Source organism: Rhinolophus ferrumequinum, chromosome X, assembly GCF_004115265.2.
Source record: "Rhinolophus ferrumequinum isolate MPI-CBG mRhiFer1 chromosome X, mRhiFer1_v1.p, whole genome shotgun sequence".
Taxonomy (NCBI): Eukaryota; Metazoa; Chordata; class Mammalia; order Chiroptera; family Rhinolophidae; genus Rhinolophus; species Rhinolophus ferrumequinum.
Genome location: NC_046284.1, coordinates 35,547,890 through 35,554,224, shown reverse-complemented (window position 1 = coordinate 35,554,224; position 6,335 = coordinate 35,547,890). Strand labels below are relative to the sequence as shown.

The window sequence follows — 6,335 nt, the reverse complement described above, 5'->3', positions numbered from 1 at the left end:
ATGCTTGATCACTGCACTGTACACCTGAAGCTGAACAATAATGAATGCCAACTATAATATTATATATATATATATATATATATATATATATATATATATATATATATATATATATGTATGTAAACATTTACAAGAGTCAGAGTACAGCATTGGGAGTGGAGATAGTGGAAATGTGATGGCTCGGTGTGATGTCAGAGAGATATTGGATGGGGGTTTGGGGGTCCACAGTGTGAGGGATATAAATAATAAACGTCTAAGAAAAAAAATCTCATAGACACAGGCAATAGTTTAGTGGTTACCAGAGGGTAAGGGGGGTGGGGGGTGGGAGATGAGGGTAAGGGGGATGAAATATATGGAGATGCAAGGAAAACTGACTCTGGGTGGTGAACAGACAATGTAATTTATAGATGATGTGATACAGAATTGTACACCTGGAATCTATGTAATTTTACTAACAATTGTCACCCCAATAAATTAAAAAAATAAATTAAAAAAAAAGAAGAAGTAAGTTATTTGTTTCTCGAGGTTTTTGTTTGACTCTGCCATGGAGGTACATGATGTCAGGCCATTTTTAGTCCAGGAACAGGAACCTTCTTACCTTAAAAGCCATTCTGTCTTGTTTTGTAGCTTGTACCTGTTGGCTTGTGTTTGCCCTAGGCCTGGAGAAGCCACCTGGAATGTAGAAACCATCTTATCCTGTCTTGCTTTGTAGTTTATCTCCTAGGCGTTTGTGATCAGCAGGCCTAGGTGGCTTGGGCAGTCCTGATGGAGGCCTGGGGGTCAGGGTATGGAGCCGGAGGGCTTGGCCATACCCTGAAACCCTTGGTTGCTAGAGACAATGCAACAAGAAGCCCCTGAAGTATTGAAGGGGAACAACCTGTTTACCCCCTTCTATAAAGCTCCATATCCTCTTTTGCTTGGGGAGGTTATGGTCTTTTCTAGCCTGACCTCCCACAGCTCAAACATGCCAAATAAATTCTAATAGACCAATTTTGGTCTCCCCAACTCATTCCTCTGGCTGTGCCTAACACAAGAAATGGTAGTAAAAGATCTACTTCCAAATATTTATTTATTTTGTAATTGATTAGTCTATTCAGATTTTCTACTTATTTGAAACATTTTGTATACTTTTGTATTTCTAAATTATTGGTCACTTTATGTATGCAAATTTATTGGCATAAATTTATATATTGTAGAGCTCTGCCCTATAGCTCTTGCACCTCAGTGCTCTAGGGCAATGGCCCCAGAGTGGGGTCTGGACAGCGCCCCTTGAGGCTGTGACACTATCAAGATGTGTCCAGGTGCCAAAGTAGGAGCGGGGGCCTCAGCATCCACCCAGAGTCCAGAGTTCCCCACAGCCACCACCACCCTTCAAAATGGCTAACAGGGGACCTGCCTATGGCTGGAGCCTGAAGGTGCAGCAGAAGATTGAGAAATAGTACAATGCAGACCTAGAGCAAATCCTGATCCAGTGGATCACCACCCAGTGCCACAGGGATGTGGGCTGGCCCCAGCCGGGGCATAAAAACTTCCAGAATTGACTCAAGAGTGGCATGGTGCTGTGTGAGTTCATTAATGGACTGTACCCTGAAGAGCAGGCCCCAGTGAAGATGATGCACATCTCCACATGGTCTTCAAGCAGATGGAGCAGATTTCTCAGTTCCTGCAAGTATTCGAGTGCTATGGAATCAAAACCACTGACATTTCCTGGACTGTGGACCTCTGGGAAGGAAAGAACATGGCCTGTGTGCAGCAGACACTGATGAACCTGCATGGGCTCACAGAAGCCCAGGACAATGAGCTGTTCTCTGGGGATCCCAACCAGTTTCCTAAGAAGTCCAAGAAAAACCCTCAGAACTTTTAGGACAAGTTGCAAGAGGGAAAGAATGTGATGGGTTTAGAAATGGGAACCAACTGTGGGGCATCTCACGCAGGAATGACTGGCTACAGGATACCATGCTAGACTTTCTGATCTGCCCCCAGACCTGTATGTGTATGTGTGTGTGTAATATATGTATATAAATATATCTCTATCTATCTATCTATCTCTCTCTCTCTCTCTCTCTCTCTCTCTCTCTCTCTCTCTCTATATATATATATATATATATATATATATATATATATATATATATATATATGCAGTGACATTCTCTGAGAGCCCTCTGGAGCTCTCAAGCTCGCCTCTGCCAAGGTGGGGTCCTGGCCTGGCCTATCTCCTCTTGGGGTGTCCAATGGTGGCCTCTCCCCTTGTGCTTACTAAAACATTCCCTTCTCCAAACCCACAGAACCTGGAGCAACTGACCTCTTCTTTTATCCTGGGACCAAAATTTGGGCCTTTTCCTCCTTCCCATACCTCTTCTCCCCTGATCTCTGCCCTCAGTCTATTCGTTGGCTGAGAACTGGCAATGCTGCCTTTAGCCTTCCTTCCACAAATATGCCTCACTTACAGCTGTGGCTAGAGGAACTTAATTTATAAGGAGGAGTCTGTGGTGGCTACCACCCCTGTCACAGCTGGATTGGGCTCACCGAACACTGGAGGCAGCCTGCACTGGAGAGGCTCTCTTGGCTTCTCATTTTCTCTTTCCCGCACTATGACAAAGGGGTGGGCTGAGGGGTCGGGAGGGAGGCCTGCCCACTATGAGCTGGGGCTTGAAGAATCTGAGTTTGCTGATTTAAATAAATAATTTCCTTTTTTTGAAAAAAAAAATATAGTCTCCTGATGTATTAGTCACCTGATGTTTTTATTTTTTATATTTTCTTGTTTTGATTATACTTGCCAATGTCTGTGTTTTTTATTAGTATTCTGAAATAACTAATTTTTTATAAATAATTTTTAGTGCTTTTTTATCTTCTCATATTCAGCTTTTACATTTATTAATTCTTTCATTTAGCTTGATTTGTGTTCATTTTGCATTTCTCTTTTTAGTTTCATATTACAATACTTAATTTATTTTATGTGTATATATTTTATTAGTTTTAGGTGTACAAAACAACATAGTGATTAGACATATACCTCAAAAGTAATAACCCCAATAAGTCTATTAACCTCCTGACACTGTGCATAATTATTAGAATATTCTTGATTATATTCTCTATGCTGTACCATATATCCCTGTGACTATTTTTGGGGTTTTTTGGTGAAAACTAGAGAAACTTATTTTTTTAATGTTTTGTTGAAATATACAGATGATGTATTATAGATTTTTACACTTGAAACCTATGTAATTTTACTAACCATTGTCACCACAATAAATTTAATTTAAAAAAATTGAAAATGGAATAAAATTATTTTATTTTTTTCAATTTACTCTATTTTTAAAGATATTTATCAAAATATAGCTAACATATAACTTTATATTAGTCTCAGGTATACACCATAGTTGTTTAACATTTATATACCTAAAGAAATGATCACCATAAGTCCATCAACCATCCGAGAATGTACCATGTTATCACAACATTATTGATTATATCCCCTATGCTGTACATTACATGTCCATGATTTATTTGTTTTATACGTGGAGATTTGAACCTCTTATTCCTCTTCACCTTTTACCCCTTTCTTCATATTTCAATTACAGTTGACATTAAATATTATTTTATATTAATTTCAGGTGTACAGAATAGTGGTTAGGCATTTGTATAATTTAAGAAGTGATCTTCCTAACTAGTACTCATGTGTCACTATGCATAGATATTACCATATTATTGACTATATTTTCTATGCTTTACTTTACATTCCCATGACTATTTTGTAACTATCAGTTTGTACTTCTTACTCTCTTCACATTTTACACCCTGCCCCCCAACCCTCCTCCATTTATCAAGCCAAAAAATCTAGTACCAATATAATACCATATATATGCATAGTTATTACAATATTATTGACTATATTCCTTATGCTATAACCTACATCCCCATGATTACTGTGTAACAACCAATTTGTACTTTTAATCTCCTCCCCTTTTCCCACTCATCCGCACCTCTCTTCCTATCTGGCAACCATCAAAATGTTCTCTGTATCTATGAGATTCTGTTTTGATAGTTTATTTTTTTTCTTTACATTCCATATATAAGTGAAATCTCATTGCATCTGTCTATCACTCTTTGACACTTAACTCATCACAATTCCCTCCAGGTCCATCCATGCTGCCGCAGATGGCAAGAACCCATTTCTTTCAATGGCTGAGCAATATTTTATTATATATATATATATATATATATATATATATATATATATATATATATATATATATATATATAATCTCTTCAGAAGATGATAAAACTATGATATATATATCGTCTCTTCTTTATCCATTCTTCCATAAACAGACACCCAGGCTACCTCCATATCTTGGCCAATGTAAACAATGCTGCAATAAACATGTGGATGCACACATCCCTTCAAATTAACATTTGGGTTTCTTCAGATAAATACCTTGAAGTGGAAATACTGGGTCTTTTCATGTCTCTTGTTAAAGCATTTGTTTAAAAAGTCTATTTTGTCTCATATAAGTATTGCTACTCCAACTTTTTTGCTTTGTTTTCATTTCCATTCTCATGAAATATCTTTTTCCATCCCTTACTTTCTGTCTGTGTGTATCTTTCAATCTAAAGTGAGTAGGCAGCATATATAAGGTTCTTTTTTCTTATCCATTCAGCCCTTCTATGTCTTTTTTTTAATTAAGTTTATTAGGATGACACTTCCTATGTATTTTCAGTGGAACATTTATTCTATTTAAATTGAAAGTAGTTGTTGATAGATATGCATCTATTACCATTCTATTATTCATAATTTTGGTCTTTTGTTCCATCTTAAAGAAATTCCTCTAAGATTTCTTTAATACTAGTTTGGTGATGATGAGCTTCTTTAGCTTTTTCTTGTCTGGGAAGCTCTTTATCTGTCCTTTGATTCTAAATAATAGCTTTTCTGGTAGAGTAATCTTGGTTATATGTATTTGCTTTTCATCACATTGAATATTTTGTGCCAATCTTTTCTGGCCTGCTAAGTTTCTGTTGAGAAATCAGCTGACAATCTTATGAGAGCTCCCTTATAAGTTACTTTTTCTCTTGCTGCTTTTATGATTCTCTCTTTGCCTTTAATATTTGTCATTCCAAATATACTGTGTCTTGGTGAGGGCATGTTTGGCTTCATCTTATTTGGGACTCTGCACTTCCTGGGCTTGAATGTCTATTTTTTTTTCTCCAGGTTAGGAAAGTTTTCAGTCATTATTTCTTCAAATAGTTCTCAATCCCTTGCTTTCTCCCTTCTCCTTTTGGTACCCCTATGATGTGAATGTTGTTATGCTTGATGTTGTCCCAGAGGTCTCTTAAACTATTCACATTGTTTTAGGATTCTTTTTTCTTTTTGTTGTTCCAATTGGGTGTTTTCTGTGACTTTGCCTTCCAAACCAGTGATTTGATCCTCTGCCTAATCTAGTCTGCCAGTGAATCCTTCTAGTGCATTCTTCATTTCACTGATTGTAGTGTTCACTCTGACTGGTTATTTTTTATGGTGTCTATGTCCCTTTTTATGCTTGGTATCTCTGTTGAAGTTCTCACTAAGTTCCTCAAGTATCCTTACAACCATTGTTTTGAACAATGCATGTGGTAAGTTGCTTGTCTCCATTTTGTTTAGATCTTTTTATTGAGTTTTCTCCTGTTTTGTCATTTGCTGTGCATGAGGTCATAAATTCATCCTAGAAAAAGTGTTACATACCTCATTGCTGAATATCACTACGGTCACCTTAAAATATTCCCCTTGGGAAGCTATGCACTGATGCCAGTGCTTAGTCCACCCTTCAAAGAAATTTTGGAACTCTTTTTCTGGAATGGCTATCAGAGTTGATGTCATATTATCCTTGATGTCCTGAATGTCATCAAAATGTCTTCCTTTCAATATTTCCTTTATCTTCGGGTAAAGAAAGAAGTAGTCGCATCCTGCACGACAAGAGCTGAGGGAAGCAAGCAGGGCGGCGCAGGGTTAAGAAAGACAGTAGTCAAGAGTAGAGTGCAAGCGGGGCCAAGGGACTCAAGCCTCAAGGACTGAGCACCGAATCGGGCCAACACATAGCTTTTATTAGTTAGGTGAGGAATTAAAGGAGATAAATCTTGTCAATCTCAAGATCTGTGAATCACATACATTATAATGGGAAACTCATTCAAACCAATCACCCTTGCCTGCAGTCAGCGGAAGCGTAAATCTTAGGATGTATGTACCTCCCCAAGGGACAAAAACTTTATGCATATGAATAGATGGAGAGCACATCCTTGAGTCACTTCCCCTGCAGGTTGTGGGAAGGAATGCAGCCACAGAGTCAGAGGCTCTCCTTATT

At 37.8% G+C, this 6,335-nt stretch overlaps 1 pseudogene; it reads left to right on the top strand.

The window, feature by feature from the left end:
- Window positions 1-1,352: 1,352 nt before the first annotated feature.
- On the top strand, window positions 1,353-1,963 carry LOC117035849 (transgelin-2-like; annotated as a pseudogene).
- The last annotated feature ends 4,372 nt before the right edge of the window (window positions 1,964-6,335 follow it).